At 42.3% G+C, this 15,473-nt stretch overlaps 1 protein-coding gene across 1 annotated transcript in view; it reads right to left on the bottom strand.

The window, feature by feature from the left end:
• The window catches only part of LOC311139868 (semaphorin-6D-like), a 139,158-nt gene that overhangs the window by 109,390 nt on the left and 14,295 nt on the right, over positions 1-15,473 (bottom strand). The window contains exon 2 of the mRNA XM_084174858.1: positions 10,860-10,964. The gene's annotated coding sequence lies outside the window, so the exon portion shown is untranslated. The remainder of the gene's footprint in view (positions 1-10,859; positions 10,965-15,473) is intronic.

Raw genomic sequence — 15,473 nt, forward strand, 5'->3', positions numbered from 1 at the left:
CTACAACACAATATACAGAAATATAACGATAACGTAATAAGGCACTTACAGTTGAAGTCGGAAGTTTACATACACCTTAGCCAAATACATTTAAACTCAGTTTTTCACAATTTCTGACATTTAATCCTAGTAAAAATTCCCTGTCTTAGATCAGTTAGGATCACCACTTTATTTTAAGAATGTGAAATGTCAGAATAATAGTAGAGAGACTGATTTCTTTCAGCTTTTATTTCTTTCATCACATTCCCAGTGGGTCAGAAGTTTACATACGCTCAATTAGTATTTGGTAGCATTGCCTTGAAATTGTTTAACTTGTGTCAAACGTTTCAAGTAGCCTTCCACAAGCTTCCCACAATAAGTTGGGTGAATTTTGGCTCATTCCCGCTGACAGAGCTGGTGTAACTGGGTCAGGTTTGTAGGCCTCCTTGCTCGCACATGCTTTTTCAGTTCTGCCCACACATTTTCTATAGGATTGTGGTCAGGGCTTTGTGATGGCCACTCCAATACCTTGACTTTGTTGTCCTTAAGCCATTTTGCCACAACTTTGGAAGTATGCTTGGGGTCATTGTCCATTTGGAAGACACATTTGCGACCAAGCTTTAACTTCCTGACTGATGTCTTGAGATGTTGCTTCAATATATCCACATAATTTTCCTTCCTCATGATGCCATCTATTTTGTTAAGTGCACCTGTCCCTCCTGCAGCAAAGCATGATGCTGCCACCCCCGTGCTTCACGGTTGGGATGGTGTTCTTCGGCTTGCAATCTTTCCCCTTTTTCCTCCAAACATAACGATGGTCATTATGGCCAAACAGTTCTATTTTTGTTTCATCAGACCAGAGGACATTTCTCCAAAAAGTACGATCTTTGTCCCCATGTGCAGTTGCAAACCATAGTCTGGCTTTTTTATGGCGGTTTTGGAGCAGTGGCTTCTTCCTTGCTGAGCTGCCTTTCAGGTTATGTCGATATAGGACTCGTTTTCCTGTGGATATAGATACTTTTGTACCTGTTTCCTACAGCATCTTCACAAGGTGCATTGCTGTTGTTCTGGGATTGATTTGCACTTTTCGCACCAAAGTACGTTCATCTCTAGGAGACCCGTTCCTGAGCGGTATGACGGCTGCGTGGTCCCATGGTGTTTATACTTGCGTACTATTGTTTATACAGATGAACGTGGTACCTTCAGGCATTTGGTGATTGCTCCCAAGGATTAACCAGAATTGTGGAGGTCTAAATGAAAATTCTGAGGTCTTGGCTGATTTCTTTAGATTTTCCCATGATGTCAAGCAAAGAGGCAGTGAGTTTGAAGGTAGGCCTTGAAATACATCCACAGATACACTTCCAATTGACTCAAATGATGTCAATTAGCCTATCAGAAGCTTCTAAAGCCATGACATCATTTTCTGGAATTTTCCAAGCTGTTTAAAGGCACAGTGAACTTAGTGTATGTAAACTTCTGACCTACTGGAATTGTGATACAGTGAATTATAAGTGAAATAATCTGTCTGTAAACAATTGTTGGAAAAATTACTTGTGTCATGCACAAAGTAGATGTCCTAACCGACTTCCAAAACTATAGTTTGTTAACAATACATTTGTGGAGTGGTTGAAAAACGAGTTTTAATGACTCCAACCTAAGTGTATGTAAACTTCCGACTTCAACTGTACTTTGATAGGAACGCACACATGTCCAAAGTTATTATTAGTAAGGAAAACAACAATGAAGGCCACGCGGGCGCCAGGGGGAATCATTTTCTGTTTTGACCGGAGATTCGCAAATGTCTGCATACTTGATCTGGGGAAACACTGGGATGTGCATGGGCTCTTGTTGAAGAGAGAAGTTTGTCCGGCTCAGTAATGCCTCAATTGTACGCAACAGTTAAATGGGCTACTTCTATGTGAATTAATGAGGTGGAACACACCTCAATTCAAACTATTATTAAAAAATAAAAGCAGTTAGAAAATAATTTGAAATTGACAAGTTGAAACATAGCCCATAGATAATTAGCAGGCAGCGCAGGTTAACTGTCCTGTTGCGTAACAATCACATTTTGGAACAGTGAGTGCATTCTGACATCACGCACATAAAAAAAAACTCACTGGGGCGACCGTTAAGAGATATTTGGAACTCGCGTGTGAAAAGGTGCATTCAAACATTTGACGGGAAATGATGGAGGGCAAATTCAGAGATCTGTAGCTGAACCACTTAAACTGGCTCTCAAACATTCATTGCCTGGTTGAAATGGCACTGTTAGCTGAGCTCTGTTCTGTTCTCCCAATCCAATCTTTACACCGTTCACCACTGCATTGTAGCCAGGGTTGGTGGGAAGTGTTTTGAGATGGAGGTGTAAAGAGTCCTGCATCCGCAGTAGACAAGTGTTATGGATTTCTCTACCTCTTCACCCTCTCTAAGAGACACTGGGAAGGGCGAAACGATGAGAGGAGGGAACTCAGAGTCACACATCTTTGTGTTGGTGTCATCGTTTAGCTAGTTTTTCTGAGAACTGGTTGGTCTCTTCCACCCCAGGGCAGGTGACTGCAAGCAGGTAGTGACACCTGTTTCCACTTGTTTTTGTTGGGCGTTCTCCACCAGGAGTACCACCCGCTTTTCTTTTTAGTTGTTGAATGAGTTCCACCCATTCAACAGCCAGATGCAGGCACCCACACACACACATACACACACACACACTGACCGATCTAGAACAGCTATTTCACGGCACACTTAAGCACAAACAGTGGCCACAAAGCCATATAGACTGAGTAATGGCTGTGGCTAATTATTTCAATGGTCTAAGCTAAACAACTTTGCCTGTTTTTTCCCTTACTGCATATGGTTCTAATCCCTTGGGATGCAGTTCTGGGTACGGCTGCAATGGAAGAATGTGACATTTCTCACATACAGTAAATAAATGCCATTACCCATTCTATTGAATAAGCACAAGAGACATTTCTCAGAAAAAAAGGCAGGCAATCATTACAGGGAATCACCTAACCTTGGAGAAAGTGTCCCCTGTCTACCTGTTCTGCCCAATGGCCAACTCTTGACAGCTTGATCCCATGTTCTATAGCCCCATGCGCTGGAGTAGGCCAGGTGTCAAAGACAGAACAAAACCTCTGCAAAAGTGTGCTTGACAGGGCAATCTGAGAGTAATAGAATTTAAGTTGTCCACTTAGAGCACAGAGAGTGCAGAATCACCATGGAAACCCAGATGGTGGCTTGGCAGTTTTGAGCTTTCTGCAATTGAAACCCTTTTGTTTGGAGGACCTTAGGTATGGTGCCATTATGGAAGCGATTTCCTTCAGAAGTGTGAAAAACCCTGCTTACATACTGTACCTCACTTGCATACTCTGATCTGCAAGGTAATCATGGCAGCCACACAGTGAGAGAAAGCCTTAGCGGTGGGTGATAAAGGCTGGGAGATTGTCAGTAGGCAGCGTAACTTCCCCGAGCTGCTTGTTTCAGCAGTAATTATGGAAAGTGAATGGTACACTGTGGCTGGTGCTAAAGAGCTCACAAAGCATTTAGCTTGTGATGCAATGTCAACGAGCTACTGGAGGGAGGTCAATCGAATAAGTAAAAGTGACTATAAAGCCAAACAAAATGTCTTAAACAAAGACATAAGAAGTGGAAAGTGGCAAGTGTGTTGGAGGGATGCAGAGGGAGGGAGGCAGGGGAAAGAGATGTGTTCAGAAGACTATGAATAGGGATGAGATTGGAGAGCACACCGCATCAGTGAACCAATCACCGGCATATTGAAAAATCTGGAGAGAGTGAAGATAAGGAAGGAGGAAAAGAAAGGAAGAGAAGATGGGAATAAATAATGGAGTGGATGAGAGGGCTAGCATAGCCATGGAAGCAGGTGATTGAAAATAACCACCAACAGGATGAACAGATTGATAGAGATAGGCTGATGGAGAGCAAGTGTGTGTGTGTGTGGAGGGGGTTGCAGGTTGCTCCATCCTAATACCCATCACAAAGTACATGGAATATATCACCTCCCTCACCCCCCTGGTCTGCCCTAAGTAATCTCCTTTTCCCTCCACATCTGCCCTCCTTGTCCTCGTCTCATCAGTATGCTCTCATCCGCCTCTCTCTGTGTCATACAGGTGCTCGTAAGGAGGGCGCTTAACCCCTCTCTCAGGCTTGACCTGGCAGATATGGAAGGAGGGTGCCGGTGGAGCATGGTAGCAGCGGTAGGTACACAGTGTGCCTATAGAAAGTCTACACCCCCCTTGGATATCTTCACATTTTGTGTTACAAAGTGGGATTAAAATAAATGTAATTGACATTTTTTTGTCAACGATCTACACAAGACTCTAATGTCAAAGTTTTTAGATTTATGAAAAATAAAACACTAATTTGCCTTGATTAGATAAGCATTCACCCGAGTCAATACATGTTAGAAACACCTTTTCAGCAATTACAGCTGTGAGAGTTCTTGGGTAAGTGTCATAAGAGCTTTGCACAGCTGTATTGTGCAATATTTGGCCATTATTATTTTCAAAATTCTTCAAGCTCTGTCAAGGTGTTGGGGATCATGGCTAGACAGCAATTTTCAAGTCTTGCCATAGATTTTCAAGCAGATTTAAGTCAAAACTGTAACTTGGCAACTCAGGAACATTCACGGTCTTCTTGGTAAGCAACTCTTGGATTTGTGTTTTAGGTTATTGTCCTGCTGAAAGGTGAATTCCTCTCCCAGTGTCTGGTGCAGTCTTTCCTCTCGGATTTTGCCTGTGCTTAGCCTCATCCCGTTTCTTTTCATCCTGAAAAACTCCCCAGTCTTTGCTGATGTCAAGCATACCCACCCCATAATGCAGCCACCACCAGGCAGTTACTCAGTGATGTGTTGTGTTGGATTTGACCCAAACATTAGGCTTTGCATTTAGGCCAAAAAGTGCATTCTGTATATTTTTTTTCTTCTTTTCACCCTGTCATTTAGGTCATTATTGTGGTGTCACTACAATATTGCTGATCCATCCTCAGTTTTCTCCAATCACAGCCATTGAACTCTGTAGCTGTTTTAAAATCACCAATGGCCTCATGGTGACATCCCTAAGCAGTTTCCTTCCTGTCCTGTAGCTCAGTTCAGAAGGACAACTGCATCTTTGACATGTATTAAACCACCCAGACATCATCCACAGCATAATTATTAACTTGACCATGCTTAAATATATATTAAATGTTTTATTTGTTACAATTACCCATCTAACAATCACTGCCCTTCTCTATGAGGCTTTCAGAAAGCTCCCTGGTCTTTGTAGTTGAATCTGTGCTTGAAATTCAATACCTGACTGAGGGACCTTAGATATTGTATGTATGGGGGACAGAGGAAGGGGGTAGTCATTCAAAAATCATATCAACCCCTATTATTTTACACAGAGTGAGTCCATATAACTTACTATGTGATTTGTTAAGCCACATTTGACTTCTGAACTCATTTAGGCTTGCCTAAACAAAGGGGGTGAATACTTACATGACGACTATATTTTAGTTATTGAATGTTTATTAAATAGTTTTAAAAAATGAATTGTCTTTTCACTGACATTATGGAGTATTGTGTAGATCAATGGCAAAACATTACAGTGAAATCTATTTCAATCCCACTTTGTAATGCAACAAAATATGAAAAAAATTCAAGGGGGTGTAGACTTTCTATATGCACTGTACATAATCTGGGAGAAATTGGATATTGAATGGAGGAAGGGACGAAGGCCCTGGTGGAAGATGAATGAAGATGAACTATGCAGGGAGCAAGCCGATAATATTGAGTATGGGGAGGGGACTCAGGACCAAGAGGTTTAGTGACCATGTCCAATCCACCGGTGTCGGCATCCATAGAGAGGTCATTCATCATGGGACAGACAAACGGCAGTGGGGAAGGGAAGGTTTGTAATAAGAAAGGGGGGTTGAATCTGTGAAGCGCCGGATTGCACTACAAACTCAATTGGCTGCAAAAATGCATGGTCACGGTTCGGGAGAAAAGGTAAGAATCACATACATTATAAACACGGAAATAGGAAATGTGAAATGTCCTGGGAAATGTCCTTGAAATGCACAGCCATGTACTAATGGAAATGAATGGGAGGAGTCAAATAAATGTGGAGGGGTCAAGTAAGGGAAAGCAACTATTTTAGTGTCTGTATTTATTAATGAAATGGGCCTGTAGTACTTCCATATAAATAAACTCCATTAAACACAAGCAGAGTGCATTTATATTCCAGCAAACTGCTTGCAATTACCTATTCAGAAGACATACGTTGGCAATTAATACAGCAATCCCTGTAATGCTGTAGCTAGAGAATTTGTAAACATCAATTATATGAAATAGGAGAGTCAATGAGATAGAACTTGTAGCGTGCTGCAGCAGTCACAGCATGATACCACTACCAGCAAACATCCCCCTCAACGCTAACAAATGCTTCACTGGACAAAACCATCCAACTCCACCATATAATTTCCAAGCGAAAGCAAGAGAAATTCTGATTGGGGGTTTTGTGTTCTACTGCAAATACTAACAGTCTCCACATTGTAATAACCCAGAAGTCCCTTGACAGATAAAGAAGGGATGAAGCAGGAGGAAAAACAACCCAGCTCAGTGGAAAACAACATGCCACTGTAAATCTCCAAGCCCTGCTCCACTGTCAATATCGCTGATCAGACTGGTTCTTCTACATTATGCAGACAACTCAAAGTCCATGGCTGCTTACAGTACCAATCTTTCACATAAACCATCCGTCTCATGGCCAGATCAATACAATCTGTCTCTCCAGCTCCCTGCAAAGGGTAGGCACTGTTTTTGTGGACGCTGGACAGAATACACTCCAAAACACAGGACTCTAGAGTGCGACCATTTAACTTGCATATGCGCCTAAATATTTTGCTGTGCGACCTGGAATTTCTATTTAGGAGCACCAGTGCGCCTAGAATAAAAATCATCCAGATGATAATTGTTGCAATGATTACTTCACTGTACCGCAGCCCCTGAGTGCCACTGAGAATACACAGAGCGCAGATTCATGACAGTCTTGATTGCACCATTACTACAAAGAAAATATTGTTACTTCAAATATTTTTCATTGTGCTCCTACATTTCTTTGTGTGCTCCTAGATTTTTCAACCTAGGCACACACATGCTCCTTGTAAAAAAGGTAAGCTTAGAGCCCTGATACAGAATACACCATAGTAACTATACTCGCTGTATATTATCTATGCATAGTCACTTTACCCCTACCTTCATGTACATATTACCTAAATTACCTCAACTAAAGCGTCTGCTAAATGGCATATATTATTATTAACTAACCTGTACCCCGGCACATTGACTCGGTACCGGTACCCCCTGTATAAAGAATAGGCTAGGGTTTGCTAATTGAATAAGCTCAATGAATTGCAACATCACATCTACTAATGTATCCATAGGTAACAGAAAATCCTCATTATTCTACTAAACCTTGCTGACCTCTTATGCAGGGTTAGCCCAGGGCAAAGCTGTCTCAGTGACATGTTTAGCTGGGTTCAGCAAATGGCAGAGAGCATTATGGCTGAATCCCACTCGCCACACATCCCAGCACTTTCCTGGTCAAGGAAGGCAAAAAGCATAATCTGGAGCCCAGGGAGTCCACTTAAGCTAATTACCAGGTTGCACGGACATGCTGCATTCATTAAACAAGCGAGCAGGCAAGTTATCATCAGGAGTAAGGAGTCCTTCACTGTAATTATTCCTTTATTCTAATCAAGGGTTTAAATTGAGTGAGCCCTCTGAACCGTCCAAGCAACAAAGACTTCTGATTAAATTTAAATAACGAGACAAATAACTCAAGAGGAAGACACAAAACGAGGACAAATATTTTAGATAGCTTGATTTCCACTTGGTCAAACTAACAAGCACATGGGCACAAACATTTGTACTTAAATGCTTTGAATTTGAAGCCCACAAGATTAGTCATGCCAATTGGAATAACCAGTATGTTATTGTGTTAAATCATTTCTAAGAAAGAGCGACAGATGCTGAATATAAAACTATGAAATACTTAAAAAATTACTATCACAGGCTTGTTAAGACAGTAAACTATTGTTGATCACAAAAAATAGTAAGTGCAATGATCCTGAAAATCCTACTCAGCTGGCATGAATCCTTGCTGCTCCAATCAAGCAAATTGTTATCTGAGAATCTAACTGGGTATGAGGACCCAAAAAGAATGTACATGGTAGTAATTGGAGTGATTCTTGGCAAAGGAGCAGCAGTATTCTGTAGAATTATAAACAGTGCGATGTCTCACAATTAACACACCCAGAGCCAAAATCCTGACTCACGATACAGCCTGTACATAGATAGACTTGTTATGACAGTTCAATGAACATGATCTGACAGGATTGGCACAAGGCAAAGGTATCATCATTACTATAAATTATGAGGAACAATCAAAACTTAACATATTCAGAATTAGGCGTTTGTCAGTTCAATAATTAAAAAGACTTAAAAAGGAAGGGAGGGAGGGGTTTTCAATTTATTTTTTCCCCTGCAATTCACATAAAATGGTACCTTTCAATTAGGCAGCAGCTCTTCAAATTGGGAAAAATAGCTTCACAGGCCCGCCATCCTTCTTTCAGGTTTCACAGGTTATGGCCAGAGAGAGCCTCCACACACATCTGCCAAACCAGCTATCCCCTACCCAGTACCCCAATCAACAAAACCATCCCCTCGAGACTGAACGTCTCTGTGTTGCCTTGGGGAAAGTGCATAGGTAACGTTTGAGGTGACCCTCGGAGCGGGTTTCCTCACAGTGGACCTCATTCACCCAGCCCACTTTCTCAAGCCTTGTATCACTGTGACTTTGAAGTCTGGCCAGAGACGGGCTTTGAAAATTCCAGCAATCTCCCCACCATGACCAGGCACAGGATTAGCAAGCCCCTGTAGGATTGGGTAGGAGGACAGGGGGGTCGTTTTTTCGGGGTAGTGTGTGCGCAAGCATTTCCCCTCCGGCCAGAGCTGGGGATTAACAAGCTACTAAGGAAGCAGAGAACACAAGGAGCCAGCCTCTTTCTTGAGTTCCTCGGAAACCAATTTGTGGTGGGAGAAACTGAGGGAGGCAGCTAATTCTGCCCGTGACCTCTCTGCATCAACTTTCTCTTGTTTTGCTGCTCAGAGTCTAAACTATTTTCTCAGGAAAAGAGAGCTGTGTCCAGGCTGTCAGTGTCCCTCTCCTTCACAGTGGCTTTGAAAACAAGCCTCTACAGGGCACCGCAGAATACGAGCCTGAGCGAAGGGGGGACTTCAATGACCGAGTATTAACAATTTAGCATTTACTGTGTGAGAAAATGAAAAACACATTTCTGCACTACATCAAGGTAGTGCAGAACCCCATCACTTAAAAAGGGTCGCGTCAAACTGGCTTTGAAACAAATAAAAAAGCCCTGAAACTACTGAACACACTTGCATTTAACTAATCGGTCCTTAAACAGAACTAGACAGTAGCATATGTTTTCAACTGGAACTGTCAGAGGAGCAGACAACCATTTGGACACAGGACCATAGATAGCCTTCCCCCTAGCATTTGTAGATTAATTAGGTCTTTGTCTTATCTCTGATTGAAAGGAGCCTGAGGAGTTTGCCCTCTACGCCTTTGTTGAACAGAGTCTCTTGTGGAAATGGAAGATTGGCCTGTATGTGTGGGTGTGTGGGAAAGCGAGGTGGACGGGCCACATCCGAGTTCAACTGACTTAATAAAGCTTCTCTCTATCTACCCCGAGATCTCCTCACCCCAATTATATGCCTGACACCTCTAACCTCACCCCCTGTCCCCAATCCCACATCCAGCTCTTGTCATGCCCCTCCCTTCACTGCTCTTAAATCACTCTGCAGGGCTGGTGAGTGTTGGGCTGATGGTGGCAGTCATTCCCCAGGCTCCTCCTGTTTTCTGGATCTGGCTGTTTGAATTGGGTCAGGGTTGGGGCATCTTCTCTGAGAGCCCTGGATGGTCAAGTGGCAGGTGAGATGCAAATTATTGAGAAGAGACAAACTGCTGTTTAAGCGATAGAGGGACACACTCCCAAAAGACTGCATATTTGCAGAAATTGCTATAATGATGCCTCTGTATGTCCTCAAAATGCAAAATAATGTAACAGACACCAAACAATAACAAAGTACTGTAAAATGGGTCTTCGACTGATATTATGGACATGTTTTTTAAGACATTTGCACTGGTTCTACCCTCAGATTGGTCCAAGGTCACAGCTAGATTGCATCTGGCCAACCATCTGTTTAGACCAATCCCGTGAGATGGCCTGTCACCAGCACACCTTGGCCCTGTCCTCTACTGTCCATGGTCATGGTGGCCAGGGACTGTCAGACCAGACAGGATGGCTCTTCATCTAGGATACGGTCACTAGGGGAATCTATGCAGTTGTTTTTTCAATGACTGGCGGGATGGCCATAATGCAATCTGAGCCACTTTCCACCACGGCCTACACGTCAATATGCTATTGTCATGCTAATAAATGTATAACATGATAATGTAAAAGTCTAATCTACTTCTACAAAAACAAAATGCGAGGATAATTCAAAGTTATGCTCATGAAAATTACTCAGCTCTGTAGATTAGATTTTATAAAATATTTTAATCAATGAATAATATAGGTCAATACAGGAATTAAAAAAGTGGCTACATAACCTTTCACACGGCTTCCATTTATCAATCTGTCACTGGGTGCCTCCAGCCACCTGACCTTGCCCCTATCCTATCAAACCACTCTTATTCATAATTATTAAAGATTAAACAATAAGAAGAAAGTTCATAGCCAGAGCTACAACTCCCAATCAACATTCATCTCACTGCAATTAATATTCACTGCATTCTTACCTTAACTTTCGACAAATTTGACTGCAGAGATTCAGCCTGCTGACACGGATAGATTATTGGCAATAGCTGGTTAGGATCGCCACCCCGAGTGAAGACATCCACAATCTAAACAAAAACAAAAATACGAATTATTTAAACAGGGACAAATTCAAGAGTGACGTACAGTTAGACATTCAAAATATGTAATGGTCTAGCCAAGAAAAATAACCTCTGCTCTATGTGGTCATTTAAATCAAAATCGGGCTTTTAGGGCAAATTAAGATCTTCACACCTCGGAGGTCCCGCATGTCACATCATTCAAATCCCTCTGCCGCTGTCATGCAGCAATTAATATATTGTGAAGCAGGGTTCCCATCTAGTACATAAAGTTCCTTTAGAACACAGACAATTATATTAACGAGTGGACTATTTCTTAAAAACAAGATGCAGCAGGTCAATAATATGAGAAGGCGATATGTACCAACCCTGCATAATAATTATGTATCTAATCTCCCGAGTGGCGCAGTGGTCTAAGGCACTGCATCGCAGTGCTAGCTGTACCACTAGATATCCTGGTTCGAATCCAGGCTCTGTCGTAGCCGGCCGCGACCGGGAGACCCATGGGGCGGCGCACAATTGGCCCAGTGTCGTCCAGGGTAGGGGAGGGAATGGCCAGCAGGGATGTAGCTCAGTTGGTAGAGCATGGCATTTGCAACGCAAGGGTTGTGGGTTCGATTCCAGTATAACAAATAAAAATGTATGCACTCATTAACTGTATGTCGCTCTGGATAAGAGCGTCTTCTAAATGACTAAAATGTAAATGTATCTGTGAACTTTTTCCTCGCCGTCAAAATTGCAAAAACATTGTCCTCTATAAATAGTTTAGGGAATTTTCTATGCTCCCTGACTGACTACATTTTGTTTCGGTGATTATTAGCGAGCTGGACAGTCAAGAAACTGTATGAATGAAGGGCTATTATCATTTCTACACAGTTGGTTTAAGTCATTTTAAAGTATATTGAGTTTGCCCCCCCCCCAAAAAAAAATATATTATTATAAAATAAAATAAAATTACTCAAACCATCCGCGGGCTGGATTCGTATGTTTGATACCCCTGCTCTATACTATAGCCAAAGAAAGACCTAAACAACCAATAAAATGGCAATGTACTCTGGAAATAACAAGAGCAGCAATGGACTATTGAAGTAGTCAACTCTGGTCAGTAAAAAAAAAGCAAGACATTTAAAATGTCCTGTGCTTAAAGAAGAAATTCCATTTACTAACGAAGCAGAAGAGGACAAGTTTCTTTGCAGGTTCTTCTCTATTCAGAGAAAGGAAGTTAACAAAAGTGCACTTAGTTTACATTGATAATGGGCAGATTATGAAGAAAATCTGTTGACAAATCCTAGAGAGTTGGAGCTGGCCAAATCACAGGGCATCTCAGAACACAATCTGTTCTGGCAATCTGCTTCAAGAGAATTAGGCTTCACTTTGCCAGTTCCCCTTTCAGCACAGAGTGGTTTGAGAAAGCTTCTTTGAATTCTCCACTCTGACAATATGGCAGAGATCTTTCAAACAATGAAAAAGAACAATCTGTGGGTTTCGTAAGTGATTTTGTTCCTCTGGATAGCCTGACAGCTAGATTTAGGTCCAATTTTTTAAATGATGCTTCATGTTGTGAATTATAGCATATTATGAGGGTTATCCAAGTCCTTGGCCACAAAAATGTACACTACAGAAATCCCAAATCGCGACAAGGCCTTGCTTAACATGAGGGCCATCAATCACAATTAACATTTTGGAAACACTCTAACCTGGTCATTGTTCTGGAAAATTCCTTCTGCCAGTCGATTCAGCAGAGCCTCAAGAAAGTGCATCCCCCCCCCCCCTAATGCAGCAGCTATTTATAGTTAGACTGAACTTGGTCGGTCAAAATCATCTATGATTGAACGTTTTTGGGGCCATGATTAGAGACCATTGACCTAGATCCAACACTAGGTCCTTATCTATTCTAGACAAAGCTAATTGTGACAAATGGTCAAGGTCGGGTATGTGACCTAGTTCTCCAAAAACCCAGCAGGTAGTTCAACCTGTAAAGACTTGTTAAAAAAAGAAGCCCCTGGATAAAAATAAATAAAAAATGACCTGCTGGCAGCCACATGCGAACGCTGGTTCAGTTAAGGTTAAGGCGAACAGACTCTCCATCTTATTTCTTCTCCATTGTCTCAAATTCTATAATAGCTCTGTTTATTTGTACTTTGTTCTATTTTCACTCTGCCCCCAGTATGAGTGAAAAAGGCCAAGAGCACAAAGAGAGAAAATCTAAACTGTAGCGTATCAATAACAGCCTATTTGTGGATTGCGTGATATGCGTGGGCTTCTGGCCAATATACTATTGTTTTGCAATTTTTTGGTCTGTAGCAAAATGTTGATCGATGAATGCTGGTACTTGCCATCTGTAAGAGCTGTAATGGATCAGTTCAGAATTCAAAGCACAGCCTGGGGAAGAACAACACAAAATACTAACTTATTCAACGCTTGTGTGCAGTGGAAACCAAATTCCATTTCAAGTTCAACAGAAAAACATTATTACCAAGGCACTAAAAGGTCCCAAACTTCAAAATGCTCCCAAATGCCCAGTAGATTCATTTATGAGGGTAGGGCTATGTGTTTTATTTTCCTTCAGGAAAAAGGGGAAGGTTGCACAGTTTAATCAACACCACAGATCAATAAGCCACCTGTTAGGATCATGCTCGTACTATCTGATTGGTGCACTGCGATCAACTCGTCAATGCAATTTCAAAAGATATTTGGCTGGAGTAAGGGAAAAGGCAAGCATCTGCCGGGTTCAGTAAGCTTCCAAGGCTCTTAACATATTGAATGTGGAGAACAATCTTATTTTCCTTAAAAAATAAGAAACTTGCCTCACTCTAAAAGTATGATACCCAAGCCAAGGCAGCATAAGAGTAGCATAAGACCTAAAAACACCTAAAAAAGGAAAAACAGAAATGTAAATTGGAAGGAAAAAATATCTGAGAGGGCTTTGAGATAACGGTGCCAGCATAATCTCTTCTGATTGGGTAACGTGAGTAGAGGGGAATGATTCCACCACTAGAGCTAAGGCAACACAACTGGCCAGCCTGGGCTTCCTCTAAACTCTGAGTTAACATATAAACACCATTACACAATCCACTGCTCGTAATCACAACTTGGTAGTTAATCAAGTACAACTCTGGCCGCTGAAACATTTTACAGGATTTTTGTTTTATTTGCAACTTTATTCTACTCTTTTCAGAAGCTTCAATATATGGTTGGAAGGACAAACAAGCAGCTCACACACTTGCATGTTAACATGTGTTGACATGCGCATGTGCAATTCTGCATCGATTCTGAATATGGATCTTCAACAGTGAGATACCACATCATCTCCAAAGAAACCAGAAAATCTCCATTAAGCAAAATAACACAAATGACAACAACCACAGATCTCAGATCTCGCCAAGTGGAGGGAGAGATGAAGGATAGGGTTGGAGGTTAGTAGAGGACAGATTTCTTCTAAACCCTGTGTCCTCTCCACTGACCTTGCAGCAGTTTGATTAATCACAGAGACTAAGGCGGGAAGACTTAGCTGCTCATTATCCCAGATGAAGCCCCTGGGTGCAGGATCAGGACCAGGGCTTGGCATTAAGATATTGGGATCATCTACAGCTGTGGACCACCATGTCACTGCGGGTGGTGCCCACTGTCCAACCCCCCCTCAGTGTAGTACTGTGGGTCAGTGTAGTACTGTGGGTCAGTGTAGTGCTGTGGGTCAGTGAGATCGAAAGCACAAGGAGCACACACACAGTCCAGCAGAAGGGAGAGGCATGTTGTGACCACTCGTCTCTCGCCATTCCTTCACCACATTCCCATACGCTACGTCTTAACAGTGGGTAAAAGACTTGACCCCCCTCACATGGCCCCCTTCCCCAGACAGCCACAAAGAAAATCAATCCGTATTCAGGTCAAGCCACAACTCCACCTTAACTCCTGACCCCTGACCTCACCCGGCTCTCCTCAGACCATGACAGGGGTTTGTCTGTGCTGCCTGTTTCAGGCTTTAACAAAGTCCTTGTGTGAAGGGGAGGAGCAGCGGTCTAACCCTGTCAAGGCCAACACAATCACTCCAGCGGAGGAGTTCAAGGTGGGCTGACCCACACCTGACCTGAAACCATGGCGACAAGCTCAGCCAATGATTTTCCAGTCAAACCCCCACCGCCACAGAGAGCGTCTGAGAAACAGTCCAGAATATGCTCATGTTTCAGGGGTGGCACTGGATGACTTTTCATTTATTTAAAATTATCTTTGCTCTAGTTTCACTCTATCTACAACAATGTGACATAGCATAGTCTAATCTGGAAGTCTGAACAACCCTGCTGCTGGTATAACTGGGGACCAGTGGGAGGGTATTAGCGTAGCATAATTACACTGGGGAAAGATCCATGGAACAATATTGTGGACACCAGGGAGCAAGACATAGCCCACAATTTGCCATTGTTCTCCTTCCCCCTTTCTTAACCTATTGGTATTGGAGAATAATGCCGGAATTCAGACTGTTAGTTTAACTGATGGTGAATTTAGTATAATAATAACCAG

This window comes from Coregonus lavaretus (assembly GCF_964263955.1).
Source record: "Coregonus lavaretus genome assembly, chromosome: 13".
Lineage (NCBI taxonomy): Eukaryota > Metazoa > Chordata > Actinopteri > Salmoniformes > Salmonidae > Coregonus > Coregonus lavaretus.